Source organism: Lontra canadensis, unplaced genomic scaffold, assembly GCF_010015895.1.
Source record: "Lontra canadensis isolate GAN:19392208 unplaced genomic scaffold, GSC_riverotter_1.0 scaffold7, whole genome shotgun sequence".
In the NCBI taxonomy this organism is placed as follows: domain Eukaryota; kingdom Metazoa; phylum Chordata; class Mammalia; order Carnivora; family Mustelidae; genus Lontra; species Lontra canadensis.
Genome location: NW_022631001.1, coordinates 6,850,514 through 6,872,088, shown reverse-complemented (window position 1 = coordinate 6,872,088; position 21,575 = coordinate 6,850,514).

Here is a 21,575-nt window from a genome sequence, read left to right as displayed (position 1 = left end):
AACACCCTGGCAAGTGGGACTGGGGCAAATGTAGGGAGAGGGGGCAGGCTTATGGCAGGTCATGGTCAGGAAAGAGAGACTAAGCTTTCTCCCTGTCTGTGTTTAGAGGAGTGACAGTTTTCAGTAGTGGAATAGAATTGTTAGATTTGCAGCTGAGTGATTTGTTTCGAGCAAAGAGATCCATACATGTGGCTATAACATGTAGGTCAAAAGCCCCCTAACACGGAACAACAGAGCCCCAGCCAGTCAGCCCCTTAGCTCCAGGGATACTTCGAACCACTTCTGGATTTAGCTATGAAAAAGTTACAGAAGGTGGCTTATCTTTTCTGCCACACAGATTACCTTTTTGCTTTCTATTCTGTTACTTTCTTAATCTTCCGATCTTTTTAATTTTGGCAATCCATTTTTAATTTCTAGGAGATTTTTTTTTAATTCCCTTGGTCTTCACAACCTGCTGTTTTGGTTTTATGCCTGTTATTTCTTCTCAAATCTCACTGAGGATCTAATTAGAATTTTTTAAAGTCTTTTATTCTAGTGTCTGAATGACCTATTTCCTCCAAGGGCAATCTGTTCTCTTTATCTTCATCTTCCCCCATGTGCCGCTAGTTTTCTCTGCATCTGGTGACCTTGGTTGCGTATCCACATCCAAGAGTGATGAGCTGGTTTGATTTTTTTCTAGCTGGTATAGGCTTCCTGGGGTAGTGTCTGAGGCTCTTTCTCCTACTAGCAAAGCTGATGGGGAGTTCTGGGTATAGGGGGGAAGGCTTGTTGGCTAGAGGACAGCTCCTGAGTGTGGAAGTAAATGAGAACAAGCAAAGGCTATTCGGTCAGCGCTTACTGTAACATGGAAGTCAGCCACCATCACTTGGGTTTTGACAAAGACTCAAAAGCAGAGAAGGTTTTAAAGCTTCAGATATGCCCTATCTGAGACTGTCGGCATGGGGAAGCCATAGGCAGACTTCCTAGAAGAGGGGCATCCTATGTGATTGGTTAGAAATGTGTATTTGGCTTTCTCTGATTGATCCTCAGTTGGAAGCAAGGATAAAAGTTAGGGAAGCTGTCACTCAATCAAGCCCTGGCTGTTTGGGACCAATTGCTAAAGGGGTGATTGTTTGGCTTCCTGGACTCGTGGTTAAAATAGTGCTTCAGCCTCCTGTAAATCTGATTTCGATAGCAGCTGGCTTTCTGGGCTGATTACTGCAGAAAATGGATTAAAACTACTTTTCTATCCACCCAGCCATCTTCCACCTGTATGTGCAGTCTTGCGAGACAGAGTTGGCGGGAGCTATATGGACAGCGGACCCCTCAAATACTGGAATAAAGATGGCTCTCTTTGGGATGCCACATCATAAATTTCACCATGCATGAAGCTTCAGCACTATCTAGGATTTGACTTTTTGGAGAATACCCCATCTGGGGGTTAAAGTTGGGTTACCTGAGCTCCAGATTTGGGTAGAAGACATGGGGGTGATCATGTTTAGACTTCCTCTCTCTGACCCTCATGCCTGCCAACGCTGAACCCAGAGCCTCTCAGAGGTTCTGCCTGAAGATGAGCTCCTCCTTCACTGAAGCTGCCTCTTCCACTTCTTGTGAACACCCTGTTCCCTTTGGTGGGCTTCCATATACCATCTTCTAAATATTTATTGAAATTTCTTATTCACTGGTGATTTCCTTCATACTCTTTCATAAAGGAACATTGAGAAATAAATATTTTGATGAGATCCCAGTAATTCACTCTACCTTCTGTAACCAGAAACTGCAGGTTTAAAAAAAGTCTCATTGTATAAAGAAAAGATTACAAGGGTGCCAAACGGGAGACAAAGAGGCTGAGGTCAATGTATAGGATGAAATATGCAGGAGGGGAATGACATAAGAAATGCAGGTGGTAGGAACTTCATTGTGAGTAAAGCTCTAGGAGGCATTAAGTTAAACTACAGTGAGCCAGAATGCAGCAGACTCGGAAACTATTAGGAAGATTTTAGGAAATTTGGACATCTTCTGTACACAGTACCATTAAATACATAGAAGATGAAATGTGGGGGAGAGAGAATGATCACAAAGGAAGCAACAGCTTGGATAACTCAATTCTGATGCTCCCATTAGTATGAGATGTTTTCCCTAGCCTAGATTGTACCAGGCATTCCTTCCACTGGATGCAACCCATTGAATTTTCCACTATGGGACCATCAAACCCTGTTCAAGTCCTTTCTCAGAGAATGCTGGGAAGTTCTGGGTAGCAGGTGAAAAATGAAAACATGTATGCTTCCCTTGTTTTAAGATTCATTTTTGACTAAGTTTCCTCAGTAAGTCTTCATATCAAAGTGGGAAAGTCATGGTGGCCTGACATGCATGCAGTGGGATCTTGTTCCCAGACCAACGTCTGCTACCAGAAAAAGGAATGCTGGGAGGCCACCCCTTCCATTCCTCCTCCACCATGTCCCTGCCCACTCATTTTCCCACCCCATCCCCACTGACCCCCTCCAAAATAATGACTACTTCCTTAGCTATTTCCTGTTGTCCCATTGGTTTTGTATGGGGAGGGGGATGGAACACACACATTTGGAGATTATTCTGGTGTCCAAGGCAGATGTCTTTCACACCAGATCACACTCCCCAGCTCTAAGCCTCGAGACAGTTGAGTGTCCAGTGTCTTCTTATATCCCAAAGGGGCAGTATTCCTGCCAACAAAACCAATCACTTGATTTCATTGTCCATCTTTCCTTCTGTTCTGCTTATCTCTATCCTCAGATTTACCCTCCCACAGAACCAGAAACCACTTTTAGTATGAACCAAATGAACCAAAAAGAAAAACCTGAAGGTGGGGCGCCTGGGTGGCTCAGTGGTTTAAAGCCTCTGCCTTCGGTTCAGGTCATGATCCCAGGGTCCTGGGATTGAGCCCCGTATCGGGCTCTCTGCTCAGCAGGGAGCCTGCTTCCCCCCCTCTCTCTCTGCCTGCCTCTCTGTCAAATAAATAAATAAAATCTTAAAAAAAAAAAAAACCTGAAGGAAGACAGAGAATTTCCCAGAAAGGAGAGGCTGACCTAGGCTTAGAGATGCTGGTCAGATGTCAGCAGAGAGCTGTTTATCAAACAACTGGCTTGGGATACATTAAGAGAGGTCAGAGCTAGGGATAAGAATTTTGGAATCACTTCTCTGGAAGTGTTATTTGAAGCTGTGGAAGTAGACATGTTTTCTAAGAAAAATGTAGAGAGAAAAACAAAATGCTTGGGGAAAATCCCTAACTTACAGTTTGGAGAGGACAGGGAAAATGAAGCAAGTCAAGATGCAGGAAAGCAGAAGCTAGGGGTAGAAGAGAAATGAAAAGAACTGTATCTCAGAGGGATAACATCAAATCCTGAGTTGCCATCCATATATTAATTTACAAAAACTATTGAGTTATTACTCTATGCTAGACACTGTGCTGGTCCTGGGGCTTGAGGGACAGAGTATACAATGAACAATGACTAGACTATATATAAAAAATAGGATTCTGCCCCATAACCTGTAAAAATCAGCCCCAGAATTCAGCTACTGCCTGTGGGAACCAGTCTAAGAAGTCAAACTACAATCCATAATATCCAGTTTGGGAAGCCAAAAAACAACAACAACAACAACAACAACAAAAAACCCTCTAACCATTAGCCCCCAATGGCCAGGACTTGATTAATTACTGACAACTTCTCTATTTTTGGCCCCTATTTCCAACTTAGGACCAATTGGAGAAAGCCAAATATGCGTCCATAACCAATCTCATGCAATGGCTCATTTCTGCTTAGTCACCTAAGCTTCCCCTGCTAACAGCATCAAATCAGGGCATACCCAAATCCTTCTCTTTTTTCCACTCTTCTGCCTGCCTTTGAGTCTCTGCCAAAATTCAAGTGATGGTGACTAACACCCTTGCTAATTAGTCTTTGCTTGTTCTCATCTGGTTGGTCTTCATTATTTTCACAGATAAAATAATGAGTGAGGCAAACCTGATTTCCACCCTTAGGGAACTTAGATAGTAATGGGAAATACATTAAAAATATGAGTAGGGACACCTGGGTGGTTCAGTGGGTTAAAGCCTCTGCCTTCAGCTTGGGTCATCATCCCATGGTCCTGGGATCAAGCCCCGCATTGGGCTCTCTGCTCGGTGGGGAGCCTGCTTCCCCCTCTCTCTCTCTGCCTGCTTCTCTGCCTACTTGTGATCTCTGTCTGTCAAATAAATAAATAAAATCTTTTTTAAAAATATGAGTAAACAATAATAAATAAATAAATACAAATGAGACAATTGTTTGGAAGGAACGATATATGGGACACGAGAGGATTGGGGAAGGTGGCTAATCTGGATGAGAGAGATATTTTAAAGGAAGAGGAAGCTTAGGAAACATTTTGAGGACTGAGGGGCATGTTTGTAGGATAAATGAGGTTTGTAGCGTAAAAGGGTTATTGGAGGTAAAGTTAAAAGAGAGCTGAAGAGTTGAGAGAATGAGTTTAAGGAAGTGTGGGCCATCCATGGCATAAACACAAAGATTGACCTTGGTGAGGAGGTGGGACATGGAGAAGAGAAAAAAATCTGAAAAGGTGATTTCAAATTAAAATACTTCAAATATAAACCACTGACTAATTACGTTAAGATTTTACTGTCTGCTAGGAGTTTAGATATCCAGACTATGGGCCTAGAGGGAGTGTTCTGGCCAAAGCAGTAAGCCTGGGCAGCTGCTCCTCATAACCAGTTTTTGAAATTCACAGCCCAGGCAATTTTTCTGTCTTAGCCATATGGTTAGTGTAAATTGTCCAGAGGATTAATATCTACCCAAGGGTGAGATTCAAAAAACTGAAACAGGATTATTTTCAGGGTCAGGACATTTTATGAATAGAGTGGCTAAGAGTTAGTGCCAGCAATGAAAAATCAAAAAATTTAAATTCATCCTGGCCTTTTCCAAGCTCTGCATGTATCTGCAGAGACAGGGGTTATAGTCCTGATCCCAGAACAGCCTCTGACTGTGAAGCTGCTGGTCTCAGGTCCTTTGATTCCTGCTTTACAGAGGAAAAATCTAGAATGTAACAGGCTCTCGTTACTTCTAATCAAAAGTGAGCTTTGGAAGGAAGGAGTTGTTTTCCCCTGGAGCAGATCCTGGCATCTTAGCAGAGAGCTCCAAAAAACCAGATTATAGATGGGAACAATGAGGAAGAGCCCATTTCTCATCAATGGCTAGGTTTAGAGTTTATCCTTCATGGACATAAGCCAAACATGGGGGTTTTCTTGCCCTCCAAGAGCATCAAAATAGCCATACCAAGACATTAATAATATAAATTTCTATGTTTTCATTATTAAGTAAGAGGTAGAACATCACCCAGTTCTTGACCCATTTCCTAGCCTTGGTCCCTCCAGGGAGATTTAGAGGTGGGGGTGGAAATATTTGTCTTGCAGGTGACTTAATTTTTAAAAGTAACTGACAAATTGATGGTGTGTAAAAGTAATGAGTGAGATGGAAATTGGGGTGAATATTTTCATAATTTTGGTGAGAAGAAATTTCTCAAGCCAAGAGCTACAAAGTAAAGGATTAATAGTTACTATTATTTTTAAAAGGCACAATAGAAAGGAAAGGGAAAGGTATTTTTTTAATTTATTTTTTATTTTTATTTTTTATAAACATATATTTTTATCCCCAGGGGTACAGGTCTGTGAATCGCCAGGTTTGCACACTTCACAGCACTCACCCCAGCACATACCCTCCCCAATGTCCATAACCCCACCCCCCTCTCCCGACCCCCCTTCCCCCAGCAACCCTCACTTTGTTTTTTGAGACTACGAGTCACTTATGGTTTGTCTCCCTCCCAATCCCATCTTGTTTCATTTATTCTGCTCCTACCCCCTTAAACCCCCATGTTGCATCTCCACTTCCTCATATCAGGGAGATCATATGATAGTTGTCTTTCTCCGATTGACTTACTTCGCTAAGCATGATACCCTCTAGTTTCATCCACGTCGTTGCAAATGGCAAGATTTCATTTCTTTTGATGGCTGCATAGTATTCCATTGTGTATATATACCACATCTTCTTTATCCATTCATCTGTTGATGGACATCTAGGTTCTTTCCATAGTTTAGCTATTGTGGACATTGCTGCTATAAACATTCGGGTGCATGTGCCCCTTCGGATCACTACGTTTGTATCTTTAGGGTAAATACCCAGTAGTGCAATTGCTGGGTCATAGGGTAGTTCTATTTTCAACATTTTGAGGAACCTCCATGCTGTTTTCCAGAGTGGTTGCACCAGCTTGCATTCCCACCAACAGTGTAGGAGGATTCCCCTTTCTCTGCATCCTCGCCAGCATCTGTCATTTCCTGACTTGTTAATCTTAGCCATTCTGACTGGTGTGAGGTGATATCTCATTGTGGTTTTTATTTGTATTTCCCTGATGCCGAGTGATGTTGAGCACTTTTTCATGTGTCTGTTGGCCATCTGGATGTCTTCTTTGCAGAAATGTCTGTTCATGTCCTCTGCCCATTTCCTGATTGGATTATTTGTTCTTTGGGTGTTGAGTTTGCTAAGTTCTTTATAGATTTTGGACACTAGCCCTTTATCTGGTATGTCGTTTGCAAATATCTTCTCCCATTCTGTCAGTTGCCTTTTGGTTTTGTTAACTGTTTCCTTTGCTGTGCAAAAGCTTTTGATCTTGATGAAATCCCAATAGTTCATTTTTGCCCTTGCTTCCCTTGCCTTTGGTGATGTTCCTAGGAAGATGTTGCTGCGGCTGAGGTCGAAGAGGTTGCTGCCTGTGTTCTCCTCAAGGATTTTGATGGATTCCTGGGAAAGGTATTTTTAAAAACATCATAAACAAAGATAAAAGACAAATGAAAAAAGAGGGAAATATCTACAACCCACACACATAGACATAGATGTTAATATTTTTAATATAAGAGTTTTTAAGAATCAATATGGGATGCCTGGGTGGCTGAGCTGGTTAAGCCACTGACTCTTGATTTCGGCTTAGGTTGTGATGTCAGGGTCATGAGATTGAGCCCCACACTCATCACAGAGTCTGCTTGAAATCCTCTCCCTCTGCCCCTCCCCCGCTCATGCACTCTCTCTATCTCAAGTAAATAAATATTTTTTAAAAATCCATATAAAATATGACTACTCCAATTGAAATATGTGCAAATGATTTGTATAAGTAATCCATTTAGGATAAAATCTAAACTCCTTACTTTGACCTTACAGGTCCCATGGATCTCCCACTGCCTGCTTCTCTGACCTCAACTCCTAAGACTTTCTCTCCTGCTTACTGCTTGTTCTCTAGTTGCATGGGTTTCCTTTGGGTCTTCAAATAGACTAAACTCCTTCCTGCCTCAGAAAAATTGCACTTGTTGTTTCCTATTCCTCTGATGTTTTTGCCTCATATCTTTGAATACCTAGACCTTTCTCATAATTGGGTATTAGTTCAAATATCATATCTTCAGAGAAGCCTTCTGCAATTACCCAATATACACTTCCTCATATCATCTTAGTCCTTTTTTTTTTAAAGATTTTATTTATTTATTTATTTATAAGAGAGAGAGAGAGAGCACAAGCAGGGGGCATGTCAGGCAGAGGGAAAGCAGACTCCCTGTTTAGCAAGGAACCAAATGGGACCCTGGGATCATGACCTGAGCAGAAGGCAGACGCTTAACCGATTGAGACACCCAGGTGTCCCTCATCTTAGTCTTTTATAGATTGTATCACCATCTGAAATTGTGTGTGTGTGTGTTTTCCTTCTCCCACTCCCATTTGAAGGCCAGCTCCCTGTGACGAGAGCCTCCTGGCTCTTGATAATTGTAGTATTCCTAGCATATAGAATGTTTCCTGGTTCACAGCAGGAGCTAAAATGACGAAACAAATTGATGAAGAAAAATAAGAACATATGATCAACTAACATGAACAAAGGTTTGATTCCATAGGTAACCAAAGAAATGCAAATTAAAAAATCAGCACTTTTAAATACCATTTAGATTGACGATAATGAAAAAGAATATCAAACTGTCTACTGGTGGAAATGTAAGCTGGTTGACATTTTATGAATGATAAATTGGCAAGATCCACCAAAATTTAAATTTTCAAATCTGTTGAGCCACAATTCTATGTTTATGAAGAGTCCTAAGAAAAGGTCATTTCTGCTTCTGACCCAAATGATAAACTCTGTAGATAAATCCAAGAAGCTCAATGTATCTCCAGCACAAGAAACACGAAGATAACACCGAAACAGATCATAGTAACATTGCTGAAAATCTTGGATGAAGAGGAAATCTTAGAAGTAGCCAGAGAAATAAAAGGTTAAATATATTCAGAGGAACAAAATTAAGAGTGACAGCATACTTGTTATGGTAAACAAGTGAGATGATAGTGGAGCGACATCTTCAAAGTACTTCAGAAGGGGCGCCTGGGTGGCTCAGTGGGTTGGGCCTCTGCTTTCGGCTTGGGTCATGGTCCCGGGGTCCCGGGATCAAGCCCCGCCTCGGGTTCTCTGCTCAGCAGGGAGCCTGCTTCCCTTCCTCTCTCTCTGCCTGCCTCTTGGCCTACTTGTGATCTCTCTCTGTCAAATAAATAAATTAAAATCTTTATAAAAAAAAACAAAACAAAGTGCTTAAGAAAAGTGTCAATCTACAATGCTATATCTGGAAAAGGTATTTGTTTGGGGCTGAAGTGTGCCCCCAATTTGTATGTTGAAATCCTAACCCCCTACTAGCTCAGAATGTCACTGTATTTGGAGGTAGGGTTTTTAAGAGGTAAATAAGATAAAATAAGGTCATATGTGTGGGCTCTAATCCAAAATGACTGGTGTCCTTATAATAAAAGATAAAGATGTAAGGGCCTATTTAACCAGAGTGACCCCATCTCGGTTAAAAGCCATTTTGTTGTTTGTGCAGTAAACTTAAATTGACTCTCCCCCACAGAGAAACTTACTTAGAAGCAAGTCTGGGAAACCAGTAAAATGTAATTGGCTAGTTCCTGATAACAGAGCCCAGAATACAAGGACGAGTCAGGCCAGATAGAGACAGATATCTAATCAGTACGAAATACTGTTTGTAACAGTGAGAAGGTCTTACCCAAACCTAAATGACTCCATCTTGGGAAGGACGACCATCTTATTATTCACACTGAATATGTTAACTGACTAAGCCTTCCCCAAAAGTACTGTTTGTAATGGTTCCTGGTATGGGGTAATCTTAAATAACAAGTCACCAGACCAGATGGAACTAGCCAATCAGCAAGAGACACACAAACCCAGTGGGTTGAGATACCAAGATATGGGTTGCAGTTTCACCCAATAAAAGGTAGCCTGTAAGATTGGGAGGGGTCGCTCTCTTTGGAGACGGCCCTGGCCGGTCAGTCTGACTTCTAATACGTGGCATAAAATAAAGCTTTCAATAACTTTCACTTTTTCTCAGTCTCATTTCGTTTAATAACGGACCTAACAAAAGACACAGATGCAGTGTGAGAGATAACCACGAGGACGTAGTGAGAAGGCAGCCATCCACAAGCCAAAGAAGGAGGCTTCAGAAGAAACCTCACCTGTCAATACCTTGATTTCAAACTTCCAGCCTCCAGAACTCAGGGGAAATAAATTTCTGTTGTTTAAGAAATCTAGTCTGGGTATTTTGTTATGGCAGCCCTAGAAAACTAATATGATATATTTTTAAAATGAAGACAAAATACCTTTTAAAAAAAATTTTTTTTTAGAAAATCTGAAAGTATTTGTTGCTAGGAGACCCACACAGTAAGAAATGTTAAACAGGCAGGAAAAAAAAAATGATAGATCAAAATACAGACACTGAAAAGATTAAATGAGTAGATAGGTAAAAGCTTTAAAAATTATTTAAATCTCTTTAGAATATTATATTATGTGGTAGGGGAGAAATGGCAGTATGTTATTATAAAGTTCTTATACCATAGTGAAGTGATAGAATATGACTTTACTGGTTCTGGACCCAATTTCAATGTGTATGTGTGGAGTTTTCCCCATATCACCAAGAACTTCTCCAACACCAGCTGGATGTCCTATAATTCAACTCAATTTTGACACTATCTACATGGAGAAAATGTCAGATCCCAGACATAAAAGGTTCAGTCCTATAAGACTGCCTCCTAACACACACACACACATACACACACGTGCACACTTCAGATGCCATTCACAAGCCCAGGTTATCACCTGCACTTCTGTTGAACTGGCCATAGATTGGAGATTCCAATTACTCCCTCCTTCAGTTCAATTAATTTGGTAGAGTGGCTCACAGCATTCAGAGAAATATTTACATACCAGATTACCAGTTGATTATAAAAGGATATAACTTAGGAACAGCCTGATGGAAGAGATGAAATAGGCAAGGTATGGGGAAGAGGTGAAGAGTTTCCATGCCCTTTCCAGGCACACCACTCTCCCTGAATCTCTACATGTTCACCAACCTGGAAACTCTCCAAACCTTTTTTTTTTTTTTTAATTGGAGGTTTCATAACATAGGCATGATTGATTGACTCATTGGCCATTGGTGACTTAATTCAAATGCCAGCCTTTCTCCTCTCTGTAGACGTAGGGAGGTAAAACTCAAAGTTCCAACCATCTAATCACATGGGTGACTCCAATGGCAACCAGCCCTTATTCTTCGATGATGATTTCGGGGCTTTCCAAAAGCCAACCCTATTAACATAACAAAAGACACCTTTATCACTCTCATTACTTAGGAAATTCTAAGGGTTTTAGGAGCTCTGTGCCAGAAATGAGGATGAGGCCAACTATCTATATTTTTTATTGAACAATCACAACATCAAAGACTTGAAGGTAAGCTGGGATAAGTTCAATATATATAATATACACACTATACTAAAATAACACAAAACAGTTACAGTTATTTATAAAATAAATGAAAATGGTGTCATAAAAATAATCCAAAATAAAGGCACACAGAGGGAAAAAAATAAACAGTATAGAAGGAACAAACACAAAACACTTAGTAAGATGAAAAACTTAAATGTCATCATATCACTAATCACATTAAATGATTAAACACTCCAATTCAAAGCTAGTGATTGTCAGCTTTGATTTAAAAAAAGAGAAAGAGGAAGACCTAACCAAATCTTGCCTGTAAGAAATGCACTTTAAATGTAAGCACACAGGACACCTGGGTGGCTCAGTGGATTAAAGCTTCTGCCTTCAGCTCAGGTCACGGTCCCAGGGTCCTGGGATCGAGCCCCACATTGGGTCTCTGCTAAGCGGGGAGCCTGCTCCCTCCTCTCTCTCTGCCTGCCTCTCTGCCTACTTGTGATCTCTGTCTGTCCAATAAAAAAATAAAACCTTAAAAAATAAATAAAAAATAAATGTAAGCACACAAATGAATAAAAAGTAAGAGAAATATCATGTTAACACCACGCAAAAGAAATCTGTATTTACTTAACTTTTGTATTACTATCAGATAAAGTAAATTTCACAGCAAAGTATTACCAGGGACAAAGGACTTGATTTTATAATGATAAAGGGTTAATCCATCAGGAGGACATAACAACCGAAACAAATGCTTATATACAGAATGACAGAGCTATAAAATACATTAAGCAAAAGCTGATAGAATTGTAAGTAGACAAATTCATAACCTTAGTCAAAGATATCAATCCCTATCTCAATGATTATTACAACATGTAGACAGAAAATGAATAAAAATGGAGAAGACTTGAATAAAAATCAACCAGCTTGACCTAATTGACATTTTTAGAACACTCTACCCAAGAACAGAAGAGTATCTATTTTTCAAGTGTATATGGTATATTTATGAGTAGAGACTATATTCTGGGCCAAAGGGCAAGTTTCATTATTTGAAAGGATTAAAGTAAAAGCAAGCTTATTCTTGGACCACAATAGAATTAAATTGGTAATCAATAAAAATGTGACCTCTGGAAAAATCCCAAATGTTAGGAAACTAACTGGTGCATTAAAAATAATGTATCAAAGAAGAAATAAAGAGAAATTGGGTATTATTTTAAACTGAATGAAAATAAAAACACAACATACTAAAAATTCATAAGATGCTGGTAAGGCAATACCTAGGGGGATATTCATAGTCCCAAATGTCTGTATTAGAAAAGAATAAAAGTCTCAAATCAATGACTTCAGCTTCCCCTTTAAGAAATAATTTCTTAATTTTTATTATTTTTTAAAGGTTTTACTTCTTTCTTAGAGAAAGTGTGTGTGTGTGTGTGTGCACATGCATGTGTGCACAGAAAGGGAGAGAGAGAGTCCCAAGCAGACTCCATGCTGAGCATGGAACCCTACATGGAATTTGATCTGATGACCCTGAGATCCTGACCTGAGCCAAAATCAAGAGTTCGTTGCTTAACCAACTGAGCCATCCAGGTGCCCCAAGAAACTTTTTTTTTAAGAGATCAAATTGAACTCAAAGTTAGCAGAAGAAAGAATGTAAAAAGGGCAGAGTAGAGGTCAACGAAATAGAAAACAGAAAAATAATAGAGAAAATCAATGAAATGAAAAGGTGGTCTTTCGGATGGTCAATAAAACTGATAACTCTCTAGCGAGATTGTTAGGTAAAAAAAGAAAGAAGACACAAATTGCCAATATCAGGAATGAGCAAAGTAACACCATTCTAAAGTCTATAGCTATTACAAGGATAATAAAGAAATACTCTAAACAACCTTATGGTAATAAGTTCAACAACTGAGATGAAATGAACAAACTCTTTGAAAGATACAAACTATCAAGAAGACACAAAATTTGAGAATAAATAGATAATCTGAATAGTCCTGTATCTATTAAAGAAATAAATTTGTAGTTAAAATAAACTCGTAGTTTAAATTCCCATAAAGAAAACTTTGGGCCCAAATGGCTTGGCTGATGAATCATACCAAACATTTAAAGAAGTCATACCAACTCTACACAAACTCTTTCAGAAATGTAAAGAAGAAAGAATATTTTCAAATATATCCATTTTGACTTAATAATATATTATGTATAATTTTAATCAATACTCTTTCATTAACACATAACAAGCACCTGGGGATAACAGCGCTAAAGAAATAACAAAATTGATTTTGGGGGCACTTGGGTGGCTCAGTCTGTCAAGCGTCCGACTATGACTCTGGTCATGCTCTCAGGGTCCTGGGATCGAGCCCCACATCAGCCTCCCTGCTCAGCGGGGAGTTTGCTTCTCCTTCTCCCTCTGCCCCTCACCCTGCTTGTTCTCTCTCTTTCAAATAAATAAAATCTTAAACAAAACAAAACAAAGTTGACTTTGATAAAGGAGAAAGAAGTGAGAGGAGATCCCAGGCAAAGGCCCCTGCTATAAAGAAGGAGAGAATAGGATGCTTGTAAGGGAGAGTCACTCTCTCCAGATACTCTCAACAACCCAAAGACAAGAAACATTGTCTTCAATGTTTCATTGAGATTGTACTAATATATCCAGAGCACTGCTAGAAGAAAAGTTATAGCTAATAACAATGTTTCATTCTACATCAGTATCTACTACCATTTACTGAGGATCACCCATATGCTGGTTTCTATGCTGGGAATCTCTGTGAGTAATATTTCTTCCTATCCTTACAACCACCCTCTCAAGTACAGTACACCCCTGCCCAGGTTTTGAGTTTTTTCACTAGCCAGGAGAGGCACAAGATGAGATAAGGAAAGGAAAAAAAAGAGAGAGAGAGAGAGAGAGAGGAATCAGACTAAATTTACCCAATGACTTAACCCATGTGGCAAGCTTCTCCTTTTTTTCTTCCACAAATGATGTCTCTAATCACCTTCTATGAAAGAGAAACAGGCAGCAGGGAGGGGTTGGGGGGGGCAGGGACAGAATCTACCTTACTCAGTCTCCAACTGGACCATTGTTCTCAGGGCATTTCCTCATCACTGAGCTCTGTAATGAAGTTGTTTCCTCAGCCTAAGAGACGAGCTCTAGTGATCACTCTTTTTCTGTTTTCCCACTTTCCTTTCATTGAATTTCTGATAAAAAGTTATGTCAAACTTTACTGCCAAAGCCACATGGGGTTGGAGAGAAGCAATGGGGGAAAAAAAATCAATTGTCTTTTTCCTGATCCAGCTTCAGTTCTTTGAACAAAAGAACAAAGCCTTTGTCTAGAGCTTAAAAAGATACACCATCTTCTAACTTTTCCTTCTCTTTCCATCTCATAGTCCTCTTTCCTTTGTCCCTCAAACACCTCTATCCGACTCTCCCTTCAGAATACTCAATCCCTAGTACCCTTGTTGGGCACTAGAATTCCATAATTATAGGCAATTGATGACTGCCAATGGCTTTATCTGATTTAGCAGAACTTTTTTTTTTTTTTTTAAAGATTTTATTTATTTATTTGTCAGAGACAGAGGGAGAGAGAGCGAGCGAGCACAGGCAGACAGAGGCAGAGGGAGAAGCAGGCTCCCTGCCGAGCAAGGAGCCCGATGTGGGACTCGATCCCAGGACGCTGGGATCATGACCCGAGCCGAAGGCAGCCGCTTAACCAACTGAGCCACCCAGGCGTCCCTGATTTAGCAGAACTTTTAAGTGAACTCTGGTCTTACCGTCTTCTGGCTCTGCTAGGAAGCAAGGGAGTGGGAGAGGAAATTTTGTGGGCAGTGGAATTTTGGAAGGATAGAAGAATGGGGGGTGGGGGAAGGGTGATTTTTTCCAATCCAAGTTGCAGCAATTTTTTCCCCCAAAGGCATCTGAAATGAAACATATTTTACACCATAAGGAGTCATTTCTATCTTCAGAATTTCTTGTCCCCAGTATGGGATATTAGAGAAATTCCAATTTCTTTGGGCCTATTTCTTCTTTTTTTTTTTTTTTTTTAAGATTTTATTTATTTATTTGACAGAGATCACAAGCAGGCACAGAGGCAGGCAGAGAGAGAGAAGGAAGCAGGCTCCCTGCTGAGCAGAGATCCCGATGCGGGGCTCGATCCCAGGACCCTGAGATCATGATCTGAGCCGAAAGCAGAGGTTTAACCCACTGAGCCACCCAGGCGCCCCACTTTGGGCCTATTTCTTAGAAAACAGTAACACAAGCTATGGATAGAGACTGCCCCTTTCCACTCTGGTTACAGTCCACAACTGTCTCTCACTGTCTGACAGTTAGGGCTCCATAACTTCATTCTGAACCCATTTCTCTTTTGAGCACTGGAGTGAGGAAGAAAGAGGAGTTTTGGTTCACTTCACTAATACCACCACTCAATACCACCCCTGAATAAATTAAAGGCTCCAATCAACAAGCAATTAATCACAAAATAACCTACTGTGAATGCCGTCATACAGAGTGGAGAGGAAAGAAGATAACTGGTTATTAGCCACCTGCGTTACTGCTCCTACTGTTTCTTCAGAAACATCTAGAACAGCTCGGCCCTACAGGTTGGAGGCAGTGGAATACATGTGAGTGGAGGAGCAGGGTACATGGAAATAAATGAAGATTACCTAAATGAGAACAAACAGAGGATATTTATTCAGAGTTTGCTATAACAAGGGAGTCAGCTACCAATATTTGCCATTTCTAGAGATTCAAAGGCAAGTAGGAAGCTTAACAGTTAAAAAAAAAATGGGGATATCTTTAGGTATGCTCTGATTGGAGTTTGTTAGGATAGGAAAGGTGGAGGCCAGATAATTACAAGTAGATATAATTGATTTGGAAAGTATATTTGGCATTTTAAGCGTGGTCCTGAGTTGAAAATAGGGGCAAAAAAGTCAGGAAGCTGGAGAGATCTGTTGGGAAGATGGAAGAATAGGAGGTTCCTAAGCTTGCTTTGTCCCATGATACTAGATAATATTCACATCAGCGTAAATAACCCAGAAAATGACCGAGAGACTGGCAGATCAAACTTCACAATTAAAGGTAGAGAAGAGGTCATATTGAAGAAGGTAGGAGGAGAAAAGAGATGATCTGGCATCCACAGTGGGTAGGGAACTGGTGGTGCGGAGAAGTGTGAAAAACAGACTTGCACACCAAGGAGGCCACTAATGAACAGGGAACAGGGAGGATGAATCCCCATAACATTTGCCTTTGAAAGCAAGAGGGACCGAATGTCATAAGTTCTTACAGCCAGTGGGACTTAAGGCCTGGAATTTTAAAAATCAGTGCTCAGCTCTGGGAGAGCCTGGAGGGCATTAGGAAGTAGAATCCCTGCCCTTAAAGAGAGAACATGACAAACAGCCCTTGCAGATACAGTATAGAACCAACACTTTGAAATATGCCAGATGTAGATAGGGAGGGAGAGTGATTTGGCCATCTCAGAGCAAGGGCTGGGAGACAAGGATCATGCGGAGGGCACTCCAGGAATGAAGGAGCTAGCAGGCTCCATTCCCCCACCCTCCCCAACATAAACAATAGCCACCTGTGGGTAGCGGCACTATCCCCAACACTGGCTATGTAACTTGCTTACATCTGGCCCTGACCCCTACAGTTTGGTGGGTCCACCCTTCCCAGTCAAGATGGCCTTAGTCCCAGTTCTGTGGGCTCCATCCCCCAGAAGACTGGTACAAATCCTGTCAATACCACAGCTTCTCACCTGTATGTTTTGTGGTACCTCAATTGTGGCAGCACCAGGGGCAGGTCTCATTTCATAAGCAGACCACCACACACCTTGTTAAAACACACCCCACCACTGCTGAGGACCAAATACTGCCCATAACAGGCATAGAAGGCTCTGCAGAAACTGGACTAAAGGAAAAAGAGGCCAAGATTCAACAGCAGAGCTCACACAACATTCTCTGATGAAGCAGGCTCTGGGGAACAGGGGACACTACTCTAAGGCACTACATGAACCTCTTCTTCATATATTATTGTCAAGAGCAAGAGAAGTAGATGACTTTCCTAACACATACAAACACAGAAATCAGACAAAATGAGGAGCAGAGAAATATCTCCCAAATGAAAAAACAGGACCAAACCACAGCAGGAGACCAAAACCAAATGGGTATAAGTAATGTGCCTGATAAAAAATCTAAAGTAATGATCATAAAGATACTCACTGGACTTGAGAAAAGAGGAGAGGATATCAGTAAGACCCTTAACACAGAGATTAAAAAAAGAAGAAGAACCATTCACAGATCAAGAACACAATAAATGAAATTAAAAATACACTAGATGGAATAAATAGGCTAGATGAAGCAGAGGGACAGATTAATGACCCAGAAGGCAGAGTAATGGAAAGTAACCAAGCTGAGCAAAGGAGGGAGAAGAAAATTATGCAAACTGAGAATAGTCTTAGGGAACCCAGTGATTCTATCAAGCATAACACATTCATATTACAGGGGTCTCAGAAGAAGAAGAGAGAGAAGGGGGGGAGCAGAAAATTTACTTGAAGAAATAACAGCTGAGAACTTCCCTAATCTGGGGAAGGAAACAGATATCCAGATCCAGGGGGCACAGATATCCCCCCAAAAATTCAACACAAAGAGGTCCACACCAAAACACATAGTAATCAAAATGGCAAGAAGTAGTTATAAAGAAAAAAATGTAAAGGAATCAAGAGAAAAGATAGTTACATACAAGGGAATTCCATAAGGCTATCAGCAGATTTTTCAGCAGAAACTCTGTGGGCCTGAAGAGAGTGGCAGGATATATTTAAAGTGCTGAAAGGGAAAAATCTGCAGCCAAGAATACTCTATCCAGTAAGGCCATCATTCAGAATAGAAGGAGAGATAGAGTTTCTCAGACAAGGAAAAACTAAAGGAGTTCATGACCACTAAACCAATTCTACAAGAAATATTAAAGGGGACTTACGAATGGAAAGGAAAGACCATATAAGTGAGAGTATGAAAGGTTAAAAAAAAAAAACCCACAAAAGCAGTAAAAGTAAGTATTACTATAAAAATCAGCCAAGGGATTCATAAAATAAAAGGATGTAAAATATGACCCACATCCCTAAAATGTTGGGTGGGGGGAGTAAAGAATGGATTCATACTTAAGCGATCATGAACTTAATATAGAATGCTATATGCAGAAAATGTTATATACAAACTGAATGGTAAACACACATCAAAAACCAGTAACAGATATGCAAAGAATAAAGAGAAAGGGGTTTGAGCATATCACTAAAGAAAGCCAAAAAACCATGAAAGAGAAAAAAAGAAGAAAGGATCAGAGACAATCTATAGATACAACCACAAAACGAGTAACAAACTGACAATAAATACTTATCTATCAATAATTACTTGGGACATAAATGGAATTAACACTCCAATCAAAAGACATAGGGTGAAGAAGTGGATAAAAAAACAAGATCCATCTATATGCTGCCTACAAGAGACTCATTTTAGACCAAAAGACACCTGCAGATTGAAAGTGAGGGGATGGAGAAACATTTATCATACAAATGGATGTCAAAAGAAACCTGGAATAGCAATACTTGTATTGGACAAAATAGTCTTTAAAACAAAGACTATAACAAGAGACAAAGACTATATAATTATAAAGGGCACAACACAACAAGAGGATGCAACAATAATAAATATTCATGAACCCAATATGGGAGCACCCAAATACATAAAACAGTTCATAACAAACATAAAGGAACTAATTGATAAAAATACAATAATATTAGGGGCCTTTAACACCCCACTTCAATGGACAGATCATCCAAACAGAAAAGCAACAAGGAAACAGTGGCTTTGAATGACACACTGGACTAGAAGGATTTAATGAATATATTCAAGACATTCTATCCTAAAGCAGCAGAATATACATTGTATTCAAGTGCACATGGAACATTATCCAGAAGAGTTCACATATTAGGCCATAAAACAAGTCTTAACAAATTAAAAAGAGAAACAAAGTCATATCATGCATCTTTTCTGACCATGACACTATGAAAGTAGAAATCAACCACAAGAAAAAATCTGGAAAGAGAAAAATACTTAGAGGTTAAATAACATGCTGCTAAACAATGAATAGATCAACAAAAAATCAAAGAAGAAATGAAGAATTACATGAAAACAAATGAAAATGAAAACACAATGGTCCAAAATCTTTGGTATGCAGCAAAAATGGTTCTAAGAAGTTTGTAACAATACAGACCCACCTCAGGAAGCAAGAGAAAACTCAAAGGAACAACCTAAGCTTACACCAAAAGAAGCTAGAAAGAGAGGTAGAAATAAAAGCCAAACTCACAAATGGAAGGAAATAATAAAAATTAGAGCAGAAATAAATGATATGGGAACTAAAAACACACTAGAACAGATTAATGAAACCAGGAACTGGTTCTTTGAAAAGACCAACAAAACTGATAAACCTCTAGCAAGACTTATCCAAAAAATAAAAAATAGAGAAAGAACCCAAGTAAGCAAAATCACTAATGAAAGAGAAGAAATAACAACCAACACCACAAAAATACAAACTGTAACAAAATATTATGAAAACCTATATGTCAACAAATTGGATAAGTTAGAAGAAACATAAATTCCTAGAAACAAATGACATACCAAAACTAAAGTAGGAAGATATAAAAAATTTGAACAAACCAATTACCAGCAAATGAGATGAATCGGTAATCAAAAAACTCCCAACAAAGAAAAGTCCAGGACCAGATGGCTTCAGAGGCAAATTCTACCACACATTTAAAGAAGAGTTAATATCTCTTCTCAAACTTTTCCAAAACACACAAGAGGGAGGAAAATTTCCAAATTTATTCTATGAGGCTAGTATTGCCCTGATATCAAAACCGGATAAAGATACCACAAAAAAAGAAAACATCAATAAGAGAAAGGATAAAGACCATATAATCATTTCAATAGTTGCAAAAAAAAAGTACTTGAAAAAGTACAGCATCCATTCATGTTAAAACAAACAAACAAACAGAAAAAACCCTTCAACAAAGTAGATCTAAAGGGAACCTACTTCAACATTACAAAGGCCAAATCTGAAAAACCAATAGCTAATATCATACTCAATGGTGAAAAACTGAGAACTGTTCCCCTAAGGTCAGGAACAAGACAGGGATGTCCACTCTCACCACTTTTCTTCAACATAGTACTGGAAGTCCTAGCCACAGCAATCAGATAACACAAAGAAATAAAAGAAATTCAAATTGGTGAAGAAGTAAAACTCTTACTATTTGTAGAAAACATAATACTATATATAGAAAACCCTTAAGACTCCATCAAAAAACTACTAGAACTAATAAATAAGTTCAGCAAAGTTGCAGGATACAAAATCAATGTACAGAAATCTGTTGAATTCCTATACACTAATAATGAAGCAGCAGAAAGAGAAATTTAAAAACAACACCATTTACAATTGCACCAAAAATAATAACCTAGGAATAAACTTAACCAAAGAGGTGAAAGACCTTTATTCTAAAAACTATAAAACACCGATGAAAGAAATTCAAGATGATGCAAAGAAATGGAAAGACATTCCATGTTCATGGATTGGAAGAATAAATATTGTTAAAATGTCAATACCACCCAAAGCGATCTACAGATTTAATGCAATCTCTACCAAAATACCTAGAGCAATTTTTCACAGAACTAGAACAAAAAATTCCTAAATCTGTATGAAACCACAAAAGACCTCATATAGCCAAAGCTATCTTTGGGAAAAGGAGTTTTCTTTTATAAAGTAGAGTATACAAGGCTAGAAAGAACCCATGTTGTGAAATGGGATGAAAGGAGCCAGTACATGCATGATTATGTAGCAGTTCAGAGAATGTCTTTCCCAGAGGCCAGCCTCTTTTACAAAAGGACCATTAAGGAACAGCTATATGCTGGCTGAAGTTGAAGGTGGGCCAAAGTTCAGGGGCCTGAGAGAACCAAATATTTAGTCCCTATGTCCCCATTCTGTAGTCATCTTAAGGATCAACTGGGGAAGGATCCACTGGCAAGTCCCCTCACAACTATCCCGCTTACCTGGTTGTTGGCAGGATTCACTTTTTTGAGGCTCATTGGACTGAGGGCCTCAGCTTCTCACTGGCTGTTGGTTAGAGGCCCCTTTTGGTTCCTTGCTTTGCCCTTCGTTTCTCTCCATGGGTCTCCTTAGTCCACAACATACCAGTTTGTTTCATCAGAGCCAGGAAACCAAGAAAAGCCTGAGAACGAGAATGCAAGCAAGACAGAAGTCAGAGCCCTTTGCAACCTAATTTTAGAAGTGACATCCAATTGCTTCTGCCATGTTTTCTATTCATTGGAAGTGTCAACTTTAAATTGTCAGGAGGCAGAAGCATTTATTGAGGATCAAAGAATTGTAATTCAGGGTACACAGATTTGGGCAGCAACCCAAACAGAAGGGAAGGTATGTATAAGTTGTTTAAAAGGAATTTTGATTGGTGTTGGCAGCAGAAAATTAATCTTGGCTAAACATAATTGGTTGCTAAGGCTGTCGCTAAGCAAATGTCTGTTACTATAGCAAGTGGCAAGCCTTCTTGCTTCCAGAGTTCTTGAAGCATTTGCAGTTTGGCCCTGTTCAAAAGTTCATGTTTCCTCTGGTGAGGACCTGCATAAGGCCCACCTCTTTAATGGCCTCCCACCTCCATTTAAAAATCCCTTAACATAAATGACTCCATTTTATTTTACCTTTCTCAGAAGCAAAGTACCATGCCCAGCTCACACTCAAGGGTAGGGATGAT